Source organism: Micromys minutus (assembly GCF_963924665.1).
Source record: "Micromys minutus genome assembly, chromosome: 2".
In the NCBI taxonomy this organism is placed as follows: Eukaryota; Metazoa; Chordata; class Mammalia; order Rodentia; family Muridae; genus Micromys; species Micromys minutus.
The window spans coordinates 48465936-48482716 of NC_137971.1; positions in this window are offsets into that span (position 1 = coordinate 48465936).

Below are 16781 nucleotides of genomic sequence, written 5' to 3' on the forward strand. Positions count from 1 at the left end.
TACCCAGTATCCTGTATGCTTTTCAGTCCTAGAACAGTGATTACTCATACGTTGATGCTGTTTTCCAAATAGAACTCGGAATCTAACCTGGCCTCCTCTTACCAGTGAGGCAGGAGAAGGGCAGAGGCCCCGAGCCCAAAGTTTTAGCCAAATATCAGATCCTAATTGCAGAGGCTCAGTACTGAGGCCGAGTCTCGTCAGGCCAATCCATAATTCGTGTAGATGTCCACCTCACTTTAATGTGTCCTGGTATTTTAATAATTGGGTGTATTTCAGCAGCTACTGCTGCTCATTCATGCACATGTGCACATTCGTGTGCACATAACACACACACACTGGGCACCTGTGAAGTGATAGGCCTGCTAACTTGTTTATGACCATTTATTTTACTATTTGTATGTGTCTCATGATCTCATGGTGTACACCTTAAAGATTCGCAATAAAATATAGTTGGAGCTAGAGAGATGGCTCGGTGGGTAAACGTGTCTGCCACCAAGCCTGACAACCTAAGTTCCATTCCCAGGAACTACACAGTAGACAGAACTGGCTCTTGGGTTTTTTTTTCTTGTTGTTTGTTTTGTTTTTGTTGTTTGTTTTGTTGCTGTTTTGAGAATCATTTCTTCAGGCTGTTCTCTGTTCTCCACTTGACAAATACACACACACTCACACACACACACACACACACACACACACACACACACACAATATAATTTAAAACTCGAAGATATATTCTTGCTATAAATGAAAATAAATCCAGGGGAATTTTGCATAGTCAGAAGAGATGGTAATTTTCTGTTGAAATGGATGATACTAAGCCAGGATAATGTCCCTCTACAGTATCAAGAATGTAGTTAAATTTAAAAGTTTACAGAAGCTAAAACTGTGGCCACCATTTTAGGAACAGGTTATTTAATAAAAGAAAGATTCCAGAAGAGAAAATTCCCACATTTATAAGGAGTTCAGTGATGGAATGGAACACCCCCACCTCTCTCCCAAACCTCTCACCTCACCCCAGTACCCCTGATCGAGCCTAAGGCCTTGTACCTGTTAGCCTGCATTATGTCACTGAGCTGTACTCCAGCCTTGTGTGATCCATTTCTAATCAACAGGGGAAAAGAAATGTTCAAAAAATGGGTTTGAAGCAATTGTTCTTCTCCTTAGAAAAATTTAAAATCTCAAAGATGGTTTGATATAATTAAACCAAGCCACATCCCACACCACTCTAAAGACAAAATGCAACTAGATTTAATATTGATCCATAAAAATGCTGGGGAAAATATTTCTTAATGTGAAGGCGGCCATCCCAAGCATGTTACAAAATGTAAAAGTCAGGGTGGTGGGAAGGCTCTTAGCTTAATACCTCACGAACCTGACTTCAGTCCCTAGAATCTGAGTAAAGTTGGGAGGAGAAAACCAGTTCTTAAAGATTGCCTTTGACCTCCACACATATACCATACCCTGGCACACATGCACACTTACAGGATAATACTAAAAGGCAACCACACACATACCATACCCTGGCACACATGCACACTTACAGAATGTAAAAAATTTCAAATGTAAAAATCATAAAGTTGAAAAAAATGACCAGTTAAAATTTAAAACCTATAAGCCATAAAAGTAAATTGTTGCAAACAAATCAGCAGGCATAATGGGGTGCTTGTGAGCACAAAAAACAAAATACCCATTATATAAAGAGCACCTGGAAATCAACTAAGATAACAAAAATGACACAAAATATAGACAGGGAGAAAATGGAACATAGACCCAACAAGGGAAAAAGCAACTCTCAATGCTTAAAAAGGTCTGAGCTCCTTTCCAGCTAAAGAAATTCAGGTTTAAAATACAGTTATATACGTTAGACCTGTACTACTAGTAAAAGTTAAAAACAGGTAGCACCCAGAATTGAGATGGGGCCAAGGGTCTCCTACACTGGTTCCATTTTCTTTTAATTAAAGAACTACTTAGAAGTGGGCTTTTGGAGCTCTCGGTGCTCATTTCCTCCAGCAAGTGTACAAGTGGGCTCCACCCTAGACACTCAAGGCTCTGAACACTGCTTAAAGTCTCATTCCCCTGCCTCTGCTCAGACCAGGAGGGCAGTCACAGTAAGAGTGGGAGGAGGACAAACAAGCCACCATGGGTTCCATCTGTGGACAGTCACTCTGGTCCTAAAGAAGACCCATCCTCCGGTGCAATCAAGAAAGGCCACTCACAACTGATCAGAAAGCAGAGGAGAGTATGACGCTCACATAGTAATATCTAAGACACAATGCTTTACAAGACTAGAAAAGGAACAAAACCTAGACTAAGCTGGATGTGTTTAACAGGGGTGAGCAGGACATGATGAGACACGGGAAGACACGGCTTCTAAAACTCTGTGCCATTATTCTTCAAGTATGCTTTGATGGAGCATGCATTTCTAAATACATATCCTGTATCTGTGCCCGCATGATTAAACACATGGCTCAAAGCAAAGCTGTGACTATTTTTATTTTTAAAATGAGAAGACAATCCTGGGTTGTACTACTTACCCAAGAAACTCACACCCTGTGAGCAGCAAAGAAGGGGCCCAGTGTCATTCCAGACCCACCACGGCCCACCCTCCCTATATGAAGAATGTGGCCACATGAAGTCACCCTGCCTGCCTAGGTGGTGAAGGGCCATGGGAAGCTAGAGACAGCAAGCCAGGCTCTGTACATAAGAACGTTTCTGACTGATTATGCCAGAACTTTAACTGTACATACACACAGTATTGCTAAGAAACAGGACTGAAGGGATAGTGAATGCCTTGGGGTAATCCCTATTAATAATTTGAAATTTTTCTGTTAATAGTTTTGTTACTTAGGACTCCCCCCACTGTGTGTGTGTGTGTGTGTGTGTGTGTGCACGCTCCTGCATGTGTGAGTGTGTGCACTCACACTCACTTTACTGGAAATTGAACCCAAGGCTTTATTCATGCCAGACAAGAACAGACCATGGAGCTATGGCTACAGCCCATTTGCATCTCTAAACACATTTAATGATGTAAGTTCTTATATTTGAAAATTACAGTGGACACTTTCTTAGCTCGCTAAACTGAAGTTTCCCTTCCCTCCTCACCCCTAGTCCCTTTCCCACCCTCCCTCCTCCCCCACCCCCATTCCCAATCCACTCCTCCTCCATTATCCTTCAGAACCCACAAAGGCGAAGAGAAGTCACTCCTTGAAAGTTATCCTCTTGGGGCACACACACTCTGTGGCACTTGTGCATGCACACACACAGACAAACTCAAAATAAATGAATAAAATGTAAAAATACTTTCGATCTTTATAAATACTAAAATGTAAAGGTATAGCAGGGCGGTGGTGTCATGCGCCTCTAATCCCAGCACTCGGGAGGCAGAAGCAGGCTCATCTCTGCATTTGAGGCCAGCCTGGTCCACAGAGCAGATTTCAGGACACTGAGATGCCCTCTCTCATTAAAAAAAAAAAAAAGTAAGTAAATAAAGAAATAAAACTTAAAGCTATATCATTCTTTAATGGTAGTATTTTATGTGCTGTTACATTCTGTTCACCTTTGATGTACCTGCTCACTGAACCAAAGCATCCCATCTATGGTAAAGCCATGGAGTCCCTCACCTCTGAGACACCGAGAAGCCTGACACAGGCGTGTCACACAGAGAAACTAATTCTGGGTGGATTAAAGGGCTGAAGGAGGTTAAAAGACTCACAGAAAGACTTGCAGAAAGTTGGTGAAAGCCTTCACCCAACCCTTTCTTTCTGCCAGGGAAGCCTTTCTAACTCTAACCTGCATCAGAAACCACAACAAATAGAAGGAAAAAAAAAAGATAACTTGATTTGGATGCCTAACATTTTGAAGTAAAGGTCAAACAGCAACCTGGGGAAAATATTTGTGACAGTTGTGACAAAAGATGGATATCCATAGTACAGAGCTCATACCGATCAATAATAATCATCCACTGAGACCCCAGTGTGCAAGGAAAAAACAAACAAAAAACAAAAAAACAAAAAACAAAAGAACAGAAAAACAAAACAAAACAAACAAACAAAACAAAAAAAAAACAAAAAACAAAAAACAAAAAAAAAAAACAAAAAAAAAACCAAAAAAACAAAAAACAAAAGAACAGAAAAAAAAAAAAAAAAAACAAACCTTAATATCCAAGACAACAACTGCAGCCACAGTGGAACAGCTAACTGGTAGCGACTGGATTTTCAGTATACTATCAAGTTTGATGTAAAAGCAGTTTTAGGTAACTCAGCCAGAGCGGTCACAAAGGCATCTACTCAACACTTGCAGACATTCAATTCACAAGCAACTGAGAATGCAAATGATCGTCTAATTCAGGGTGAACCAAGTGCTGCTAAGCTAAAGCACAGAGACGGAGAAATCAGCAATCAGTGCACACAGAGAGCTGCACGAACTCACAGGGTGAGCTAACACGGCCTTTAATATCAGCGCTTGTGGCAGAGGCAGGTAGATCTTCAAGTGAGGCCAAGTTGGTCTCTACAGCAAGTTCTGAGCCAGCTGGGAGTGGGGAACTCCCAGACTGGGAATCCAGAACAAACTTATAGAAGCAGTCATATTCAGGAGCTGGTTTAATATTTGAATTATTTATATATGATTTATAGATTCAGAAACCACTTCTGAAACTGAAAGTCCAACCCCAAGGAAGTGTGATAGTCATTAAAGTCAATAGGTGATCAATAAACTTGTATTGCCCCAAATGTGTACGCATGCACCCCCCACACACATATGCACAAGTGGGGCCGGATCATTCAGGCCTCCTCATCTGCAGGCTCAACATGCAATACCTACCTCACTAGGCCATGAGCCGTTTCCATTACCCAAGGCCTGCAAAGATCCTGGTCTATGCACACAGCAGCCCTTCTGGGAGATATGAGAACTGCTGTTTTCATCAACATGGGAATGCTTGTGTTGCACAGTTGCATAGCAAACCTGGGCCCAGAATCCTTTGCATAGTAGGCTCTTGACAGAGGGAGAAGACATGCTTTTTAAAACCTCCAAAAAGGACAGGAGGAAGCGGTTCCAACCTTCAAACAGTGGTTTACGCAGGGAGGTGGAAAGAGAAGTTTCCTTTTTTAGCTTAAAGAAACAAGAAAAGATCTTGCCCAAGGAACATACAACCTTGCCACCTTTGCAAAAAAAAAAAAAAAAAAAAAAAAAAAAAAAAAAGAAAGGAAGGAAGGAAGGAAGGAAGGAAGGAAGAAAAAAGAGACAAAGAGAAAGACGGAGAAAGAAAGAGACAAAGAGAAAAACAGAGAAAGAAAGAAAGAGACAAAGAGAAAGACAGAGAAAAAAAGAGACAAAGAGAAAGAAAGAGACACAGACAGAAAGACAAAGAAAGAAAGAAAGAAAGAAAGAGACACAAATAGAAAGACAGAGAAAGAAGGAGAGAGATACAGACAGACAGTCAGAGAAAGAAAGGAAAAAAAAGAAAGAAAGAAAGAAAGAAAGAAAGGAAGGAAGGAAGGAAGGAAGGAAGGAAAAAGAAAGGAAGGAAGAAAGAAAGAAAGGAGAGAGAGAAAGGAAGGAAGGAAGGAAGGGGGAAGGAAAGGAAAGAAGAGAGAGAAGAAGGGTAAAACGTTAAAGTAGAGTGAAGTTAAAGTGACAATCGATGCTGTAGTTAAGAGTGGCCATGGGGCCTTCTGGATATTGGAAGTCTAAGCGCAGTTCATTTTCTTGCCCATTAATTGTATGTAGTTTTCAAACTTTGCCCAAGGGTTAGTGAGCAATTTTAGAAGAAAAAAAAAATGGCATAAGAAAACCAACCTTGGATTGGCATATAGTGGCTCACACCTTTAATCCTAGCACTTAGAGAGGCAGAAGCAGAGAGATCTCTGGGTTTGAGGCCTGCCTGCTCTAGTCTACCGAATGAGTTAGTTCAGAGACAACCAGGGTTAAACATCGAAAAACTGCCTCAAGAAAGTAAAATAAGAGGGAGAGAAAATAAAGGGAAGGAGAGGAGGGGAACTGAACTTGAAGGATATGGTGCAACATGAAATCCCAGTGCCCAGGACACATGAGCCAAAGAATCTAGAGCTCAAGGTTATCCTACACAAACCTGGATCGCATGAACCCTGCCTCAAAAGAAAAACAAAGAAAGCAAACTAAACTCCAGGTCCTTGGATCTATGAGGGAAACTGAGTCTAATACAGACAGGAACTGACGGTTAGGGTTTATCGTTGTCAAAGAAGGTCACAGGAAGATGGGGCAGTGGGCAAGGGAGAATTCAGGCAGCCTGTAGATCTCTCCAATTCCCACTTGAGCCTCACTGTCCACTATCCAGTCTACGACCTGTTCTTTTCTAACCTTCTAATCAACCATCAATGGATTGTTTCTCACAGTCAGAGCAAAGAGGAGAGCAGTATGCTCTGCAGTGTGTGGCTGAGAAGTGCATGGCATTTATCTGACACTTGTAGATCGGCTGTTTCCTCTGAGAAACTGGGCCGTTTGCCCCACCCACCCCCCTCTGCCTGTCCACAGCAGACCCAAGAATTCAGTCTGGTCAAGCAAGACTAGTTCCAAAGCCCCTAGGTCCTATAGACCCTTGAGACAAAGAAAAAGCATTAAACACCAAAAGAGAGCCACAGCCACCCCAGGTTTGGTGACACAGGCCCGTAATCCCAGCACTGAGGAGCCAACATAGGACAACCATGTGTTCGAGACCAGACTGAGCCACAGAGTTCAAAACCTGCCTGGGGTAGGTAGTGAACCTCTGTCTCCAGATAAAGTGTAAACAAATAAAGAGCTGGGAATGAGGCTCAGTTATAGAGTCTATGAGGATCTGAGTTCAATCCCCAGTACCACAAAAGGAGTCCCACCTTAAGGGGAAGAAACACTTCTCAGAATGGATTGAGCCATCCCTCAGGCAGACCAAACTGTGGTCCTAATTCCCCTTATCGCTTGCCTCCTCAAATTCTCTAGTACCTCCGGCTTCTTTGTCATCAAGCTGGAGCAGGGTGTGGGGATAGCCATCAATACCCATTGTGTTTGGTCACTCTTTGGGGAGCTGGAGGTAGGTCTTGGCGTGGCACAGAAGTAGTCTATCCAAGGAGTCTGAGATGATGGTGCAGAAACATGGCTGGGGCTATAACTCAGCTGGTAGAGAGCTTGTCTAGAGCACATGGAGCCCCGAATCAGACTCTGAACCAGGCAAGTGGTGCATTTCTGTAATCCCAGTGCCCAGGATTCGGAGGCAGAAAGATTAGGAGTTCAAAGTCCCTCTTGACTACAGAACAACTTGAAAGCCAGCCTAGGAATACATGAGACTCTGTCTCAAATAAAAATAATTTCCCCCATGGGAACAAGATGAGCCAGAGAGGTGCATACACTCTGGGGTCAGACAATGAAGTTGCCACACACAGTCAAGATCTCCTGTGCATTCAAGGGTTGTGGGGAACTATAGGCTAAGTGACCACTGCCAGGAAAGTGCTAGAAAATATTAACTTCCTCTGGCTCTTTTGTTATTGTTGTTGTTGTTGCCACAGCAACAAAGAAGGCTGAGTTTGGGGGACAATAGGAAGAAAGGACCCAGAGGCTGAATCTGACTTCCCAGCCACCATCCTTTCTCCAGGCACTTGACCTTGGAGTTTCTTCACAGCAACCCTGAACAGGAATAAAACAGGCCCCAGTGGCTAGACCAAGGGATGCTTCAAGGCAACACTGGGGAGGGGACAAAAGAGCAGGCCTATGTCACCTCAGGGAGAACAAGTGGCAGCTCACAGGGCTTGGCAGTTTCTTGAGTGGAGAGCAAATGTGCTTTCTGCAGCAAACCAAGAAAACAGAAAACCACTCCCCCTCACAGAACATTTGCTGGTGTGAGAAAAGCACGGCTCTCAGACTCACAGTCTAGGCCTTCCATGTAGAAAAATGCCCCAGTGCACACACAGACTGCTAGGCAACTGGGGGAACCACAGAAAGCATGTCATGGCTGAGGGAAACCTGGAACTGTCCCTGGCCTGAGGCAGCTCTCAGAGGAAGCAGAAAAGAGCTGTGGGCCAGGCCAGGCGGTTCCCAACAGTCAACCCTGTCCTGGTTGATATCACCCCGACTCCTACAGGTCCCCAAACCCTGCACAATACAAAAACAGTTCTTCCACTAGTTCCAACAGCCTCACAATTAGAAGTTGATGGATAATGGACACCCCCCCACACACACACAACAAAAGCAGTTTTCTACCCTTAAGACCACTGAGCTCCCTTCAGTCTGAAGAATCCTCCAAGGAGTGGTTCCTGGTGCCTCCACCTCATTCAGAGAGGAGCTGCTTGCAAAGAAACAGCTTGGGAGTGGGTAAAGCCTATGACCTCAAAGGGCATCTGAACTCTAGAGCAAGCCTATCCTGAGGACCTCCATCAATACTCAGCATCCCCACCTCCACCCTCCTCACATGGCCCTGTCCTACAGAGGGCCAGACAAAGGAGCCAATGGCTCTCGCTGACCTGACCATCCTTGCTGTGTGTTTATAATCCGCATGTCCCCCTACGTGGATGGGCCCTCCTAACCTATGCCTTATGCCTCAAGACCGCAGGGTTGGGTGTGTCCTCACAAAGACTTCCTCTAGCGGGCAGTGCCCAGTGTGGCGCCCTTAGGTTCAGAATCAGTATCTTGGACCCCTGTTGGTTCCTTACCCTGTCACATGACAACAGAAAAGCTGTCTCGCTGTAACAACCAAGGCAGTTATGAAAGTCAGATTGACTAGAGAGGCCGAGGTTATAATTCACCGTCAGAGAGCCCCACCCTCAAGGCCACTAGGCCTCAGAAAAGTGGCTCTCTCAGTCACTGTGGCTTTGTGTGTTTTACACCCTCCCCAGTCACCAGCTCTCTGAAAGTCCTCTTCACTCTGTGATGTACAGATATCTGTGGGTGGCAGCAGAGACTCAAGGTTAAAACTGCGTGCTTTGTACAACACACGCACCCATCTTGGTAGAGCGTACCAATCAACTTTATCGTTTGACCATGCATCAAAATACTATGCAGCCATGAAGTACACAGCCAGTGAACAGTCTCTACACAGAATACTACAGGTAAGTTCAGAAGAGAAAGGATACAAGCTGTGTGATACCATTTAGAGAGACTCCAAGAACAGGTAAAACTAACCAACGACAAGAAAAGTGAGGATACCTGAGCGGAAGCAGCAAGAGGAAGCAGGGTGTATTTGGCTTGTGACGTCACCTGCTCAGTACAGTACACGAACATCTCTGGGAGCATCCTATATTTCAAGTTGTTTTCTCCTAACCTGAGCACTGTGTTCAAGTTTCAGCTCTATGGCTTGGCTGCACACGATCTCGGGTGTATGAAATGCTAAGTTCCTGCTCTGGGCTCTGTAAGACGCACAACAGTGCTGCTGGATGGTCAGAGATTCAGTCAGTAGAATTCGCGTTTCTACTCATGTCTCCTAGTTAGTGTTCTAATGCTCTAATCAACTCAGTGGAATCACAGTCTAAATAAACCAAATTAAAACTCTCCTTAACAACAAAAAAAACTGTTTGTTTTGTTTTTTTCTTTGAGAGATCTCCTGTAGTCAAGGCTGACCTATAACCAAGAATGTTATCTAACTCTTAATCCTCCTGCCTCATTTCTAAAGTGCCAGGACTCTGCCACCTTGCCTGACTTAAAAACAAAGCTTTCTATCACTTTCTATGCACAAATCATGGCTTTGGTATGTTGATTATTTGGGTTTTGGTGTATTGAATTAAGACAAATTAAAACAAAGTAATAAATACTAAGATTAAAATGTCCACTTATGAGATACCTCAAGCCATCTTGGAACTCCTAACACCACACGAGCCATTGTCACTGCCACAGTCACCAAGAGCATCATCACTGACATCATCGTTACCATCATCACCACCATTTTCAGCGTATTGTTCTCTGGACATCATTGCCTATGATGCTGTCTCCACCACCACCACCACCACCAGCAGCAGCAGCATGAATATCACACATGTAAAAGCAATGGATGAAAACTTCTGCACCATCCTTTAGGTCCAGCCAGGCATGCCCCTGAACTCCACAGAGATTAAAGAGTCAACAACACAGAACCTCCCGGAAGGACTGGAGCTGTGGAGAGTGCACATCCCGGTGAGGGCTCTGAGCAGAGAGGAAGGCAGAGTCCATTTTTAGGCCATGTTTGAGCCCCTCGCCCTCCCCAAGGCCAAGGCAAAGGCTCCTCTCAGATTTCACTCTGTTGACAGACCATGGCCTCAACCTTCAGAAAAGAATGCATAGTCTTCCAGGGAGCATCCAGACAGTACATCACCGAAAAGGTCTTCCTTCCTTCCTTCCTTCCTTCCTTCCTTCTTTGTTTTAATCCCAGCATACTGATTTTTTTTCTACTATTTTAAGATAGGGTCTCCACTTAGAAGGCAGAGGCAGGTAGATCTCTGAAGTGAGTTCAAGGCCAGCCTGGTCCAGTCTACAGAGTGAGTTTGAGGAGAGCCAGGGTTACACAGAGAAACCCTGCCTCAAAAAAAAAAATCATACACACACACACACACACACACACACACACACACACACACACAAACACACACACATACACACGGGGGGGGGGGGAGTCACTGTGGTGTCCAGGCTTGCCTTACCCTTATTTTGTAGCCCAGGCAGGCCTTGAACTTGTGATCTTCCTACAACAGCCCCCTGAGTGGCTGGGATAACAGGCTTTGTTGAAAGTTGTCCCCCAAATAGGCCCCTCCCTCACCGTCCTATGGAACCCTGCAATGATCCACACAAACCTCCTCAGGTCGTCCCTTTGAAAATAAACCAAGCAGATGAGCATTCATATCACATATAAAAATCATCAGATACTTTGACTCAAATGCTGTCATTTAAGGGAAATAACGATCTATTGGAACAAATGATGATCATGCAAAAAATAGCACAGGTATTTTAAGCACAAAAGAATAAACACAAATGTCCAATAATAAGGATCACTTCTATATGGGGTTGTGCATCAGCCATACAGACACGCACAGCCATTTGTATCTCAGAGGTATGGATGGACTGGGAATAAATCTCAATGGCGGCGTGTGTGAATTCTGGGTGTGTGTGTGTGCACAAGATTCATGCTAGCAGGGTGGCTCAGCAGGTAAAAATCACTTGTGACTCAACCCTGACTATCCAAACTGTATCCCTAGAACCCGCATCAAAAACCAAAATCAGATGGAGTCTGCAATGCCAGCCCTCTACAGTGAGGGGATGTGGAGACAGGAGAGTCCGTGGCAGCTTGCCAGACCTGCCAGCCTGTCGTGGGGGCGCACCCCTGGGATTCCTGCACTCAGAAGACTGAGGCAGGTGGATGTCTGGAAGCCTTAAGCTAGTCACGAATACACAGTGAAGAGCTTGTCTCAAAATCAATAAATAACAGAGACTCTTTCTCTACAAGGTGGAAAATGAAAATGGATTCCCAGAAGTTACTCTCTGTCTGTTACACTGGTGCTGAGGCATGCCTGCATTCACACACAAATATAAATAAATAAGGGCTGGACTATAGCTCAGAAGTAGAGTATTTGCTTAGCATATATAAGGTCCTGGCTTCATCTCCAGCACTAGAAAAATATGTATTTATATATACTTTCACATATATATATGATACAAGTATAAAAGATTATGTTACCTTTTATATATGCTGTCTGCTTTAAAATACAACATAACTGCCGTAATTAGGAACAGAAAAGAGAAAAACTAAAGCTTACATAAGGCCTACGATATTCGCCATGGTTATACCAGACAGTAGGACCGTGGGCAGTTTCACTTACGTTTTTCTTTGTGAGCCACTGTGTTCGCTGACTTTTCTCAATCAGTATAAATTAATCTTATTAGCAAGGAGGACCACATTGAAAAGATCTCAGATGTTTCGGACACAAACATACTGAACTGCTTTTCTTTAGGGGTTTTCTGCAAACCCCTTGGAAGTTGTCTCTAAACGACAGCTAGAGAATATACGTGCATATTTTTGAAAATAACTAAATGTCGGCAACACCCATCCGTGGAAACAAAAGCCTACCCACACTCTGCTAGCTTGCAGATCGTTCAAGCCCATCCCACTATTAATCTATCATCCTGAATTCAAACTTCTGCAAACTCCTTTATGTGGACATAGACACCCTATTTACTTCATGCATGTTTTATTCAAATGGATGGCGATGTGTAAGCTACAGTGGCATTTGCTTACCTCCACATCAGAGCCCTGGGGAGCATCCTTCAGATTTTCCTTTGCTCAATGAAAGGAGAGCATTGACCTCCATCAGGCAAATGCTCAACCACTGAGCTACATCCCCAGTCTTCACTTCACTTTTTATTTAAATACAAATATGTATGGGCTAGCCTTGAACTCACTTTGTAGTCTGGGAAGGCCTTGAGTTTACGATCCTCCTGCCTGAACCTCCTGAACAGCTGGGGTGCATCAGACCTGCTGTCCCCTCTGTGTGGGCTCTGTAGTGGGAGAGACTGGAGTTCCCTTGCCTTTCTCCTCCTCTTTCCTTCCACGCTGGGGGGCGGAAATAACTTACACAGGACTCATCTCCTGCCCAGAAGTCTCTCTAAGAAGACATTTTGAGTGAGCTTCCTATTTTTTAAGAACTATTAATTCTTATTAAGTCTCCCGTTTATTGTATGTTTGGGGTGTGTGTGTGTGTGTGTGTGTGTGTGTGTGTGTGTGTGTGTCAGTGCACAGGCATGGAGGTCAGAGGACAACTTGCAGGAGTCATCCACACATGCACCGTGTGGGTTTCAGAGATCAAATTCAGGGTGTCAGGCTTGGTGGTAAGGGCGTTTACCTGCTAGGCCCCTCAGTGGCCCTGTGTGTGAGTTTTCTAAAGAGGGTCATGGCTTTCATCATCTGGTCCTTTTAGGAAAACTTTCATGGATTACTCAGGTCCTGACCAATTTTCTAAAGGACACCCTGACCCCATGAGGTCACAGACTGAGGACTCTCAGTGACCATCTGGAGAAGGCTCTTTATATCACAGGGAAACTAGAGTCTAGGGAAGAGCCTCCATCTCAAACACACAGTGACAATGACTGAGCCAGGACTCATGTCCCAAGCTTCAACTCTGTACCCTTCTCACTTGTCCTAGACAAGCTACTACCTTGCAGGACCCAGAAGCCTTTGTGTTGACTCTTCCTTCAACCAAGAAAACTCATCCTGCCAGTAACTGGGAAACTACTCTTCTTCCAGGGCCCTACCCTCCTTGACTTCCTCACAAGATGCAATGGCTTCTGTCCAGTCTCCTCTCAGGCTGGCCCTTCCCACATCCTGTCCTAATGTCCCTTGAGAGACTGCCTTATGCTCTCAAGGAAAACAGGCCTGGGCTGGGTGATCAAAAAGGCAGGCAGCTTTGGGAGCAACTCTGTTCTACACACTGGGATTATCCACTGCTCTAAGAGGAAGGAACCCTGCCTCGGCTCTCTCAGAGGACCCATGACGTACATTCCTACAGGTGCCTTTGTCCACCTCACCACTCAGACTCTGCGTGTCTACCTGCTTTCCAGGTGGCAGCCAGACCAAAGTCATAGCAGGATCTGTGGCCTCATGGTCCCTGTGTCTCTAACCCACAAGAATTCCTTTTGGACAAATGGATGCAGCCATCTGAAGTAAGAGACAGGTGGCATGTAAGAAAAGGGACATCTACCTGCCGGGAGACCTGGAGGCACAAACCTCACTGTTGGTGAGCTGTGCAGCTCGGGAAATTCACCTAACCTCAGCGATCTTCAGGTGGTTCATCAGAAAAATGGGCTCAGTTATCACGAGTCCTGAGGCAGCCTTGTTTTCTCACGTTTACCCTGTGGTCAAACAGGCTCAGTGTCACTCACAAGAGCAACAGAAAAGAAAGCGTGAGTCGGAACTGTGGGCTGGCTATAGGGAGAAACAGCGGTGGTGGGGAAAGCTTGTCACTTCATTTGAGAGCCTCCACAAAACTTAACAGCCCTTGTGGGAAAGCATGAACCAAGCCTGGAAGACTGGTCTCACACTAGGGGCAGTCTGTACTGCACAAGCCCCTCATGTCGCCATCACGGCAGCTTCCAGAAGCCCTGAGATGCAGGAAGATGAATCTCAGAATAGGGAAGTAACTTGCCTAAGATTCCCTCTCAGGATTTAAGTCAACTTCTAGGCTCCGAGTTGTTTCTACCCAACTATGACAGTTGTCATTGGAAGCTAACAACCATGGATTCTAAAACCTTCCCTCTGAGCCAGCATTGGTTCTAATACTCCATGAGGAATGTCACAAGGTAGCTTTCTTAAACACATCCCACAGGGGAGTTTGGGTTATTTGCTTCATTAAGTGACTCAGTTTCACCGCCTGTATGAGCAGCTGCTGCTGTCCCGAGGGAGGCAATAGGGAACCTGCTGAGGACCTTCTGGTGCTCAGGGTAAGTGCCCTGGACGCCTCAGACCTCTGCTTCCCCCAAGAGTTCCAGCTGATGTCCTCCCAGCAAGAGCCAAATCCTTTAGGTCCCAAAGCAGAGAAAGTCCCTCCTCTGGAGGCACCTGGCACACCCTTCCCTCTACAGTCTCCATGGGTGGGCAGGTATCTGGAAGAGAGCTGCCCTGGGGTCATCCAACTTCCCTATGCTACACTGGAACCAGCTTAGGACCCCAGCTCAGTGACAAGAAGAGACTCACTTAAGGTCACAGAGCAAAGGCTGAATTCAAAGGGCAGGTGCTGGAGGGCCAGCACCCTCCTCTACTCAGACAGTCCCTTCAGCAGACAAGAGGTCTTCCCTCCCCCCATCCACGCAGGGAAGGAACAAAGCGAAGTCAGGGGTGCACTCCCTAAGCTGGATATGGAAGATAGAAAGCCGGCCTGAGCTGGCCTTGCTCAAGGCTACCAGTATAGAAATGTATCCTATATCTGATGGATATTCTACAGATTTCATTCAGTCATTCAGTGTTGATCTCCTGCTAAATGCTCTCGCGTTCCTCAGCCCCCTCCCTGCCCTCCTCCTGTCTTCAGCCCCCTGCCCCCTCCCCCTGCACCCCCTGCCCCGCCTCCTTGTGGCTCCTTTGCTGCCTTCTCCCCTATCCACATACAAAAGATCAAGGGTTAGAATCACTGAGGAATGACCCAAACCAGAAAAGTAGAGTACGACAACTCTCCAGAGGTTACCTGGTGTCGCCAAGGTAATAGGGCATGAGCCTGTCCCTCGGAGGCCGCCAAGGTTCTGACACCGGCCTAGGGGGCTCATTCCCCCCTCCCCCACCTTTGCCTTCACCAAGCAGCGGCATGGAAAACCCAGCCAGCTCAGCTGACTTCCTCTTGTGTCATGGAAAGTTCGGGTGATAGGACAGGAAACAGTCGCCTAGGGTCTGGGGTCCTGAGCAGGCACAGGGCCTGAGGCTTAGTGGGATGGGAGTCGGCGGCAGGGGAGGAGCCTGTGGACCTGGAGCACAGGGACCCCACCACTAGGGTTCCAGCAGGTACACAGCCAGTAACTGAGATAACACTTTCAGTCTTATACAAAGGATGGAACACATAGTGGAAGCCACCTCGTAGGTGACACTCAGGCCTGTGAAGGTGAAATAAGTCTAAAGCTCCGGGTTTGGACTGCTTTTGATAAAGAAGTGAGTCTAGAGGGTTTTGGAAGGGGGTGTCAGTTTTCTCGTGGGGTGGGGGGTGCATGCATATTCGTGCACACATTACTAGAAGCTGCATTCGGTTCCCATCCCTCCTGGCTGGGGTCAGTGGACAGTGAAGCTGAGTTCTTCCCAGTTCTCTATAAACTGGGAGGAAATAGGCTATGAGGGGCACTCAAGATAGGGGGCCGGAGATATGGCTCAGCAGCACTGCCTGTTCCTCCCAAGGTCCTGGGTTCAAATCCCAGCAACCATGTGGTGATTCATAGCCATCTGTAATATACTCATAAAAATAAATAAACATTTTTTAAAAAAAAGAAATAGAAAGGGATGCTAGAAATATAGTTCTGTTGATAGAGTGTTTGTTTGCCTTGTAAGCATGAGATAATGGGTTCCATCCCCAGTACTAGCAAAAAAAAAATAACTGAAGCACCAGGTAGGGACTGTCCCCACCACCCTATCCCCCACCCCAACTGACACACCAGACAGTTTCTATATGTAACAGCCCTGGCTGTTCTGGAACTCACTTTGTAGACCAGGCTGGCCTCAAACTCACAGAGATCACCCTGCCCCTGTCTCCCGAATGCTGAGATTAAAGGCATGTACCACCATGCCAACTGCATTTCTAGTTCTTGCATGGTGTCAATAATGTTCAATGAATGAATGAATGAATGAATGCATGAATGAATGAATTGAGATTCATAGACCATACAACATGGAGATCTCACACCTATCATGGAAATCACCCGACTCAACACACACACACACACACACACACACACACACACACACACACACACGTCAATTTAGATGAAGACCCTCCTCTCTGTACTTGCTGGTAAAATATCACTCCTGGACTCCTAAGCACAGTAGCTCACACTTCTAATTCTAACATTTGTGAGACTGAGGCAGGAGGATTACCACAGAATCAAGACTAGCACAGACTACCTAGCACGGCCCTGTTTTGTTTCGTTTCTTTGCTTAATTCCCCATAGGGATTCAACTCAGATTGCAGACTTCCGGTCCACCATCAGGAGTGAGCAGGGCTTGTGTCTTAGTTTTCCTCGATGATCCGCAGTAAGACCTGAAGTGCTCACCCGCACAGCCTCAGCCCCACAAAGAATCCTCTCTGAAAACTCCTGTCTCGGGCCCTTGCCCTTTCACCTCAGTGAGCTCTCCTGAGAGT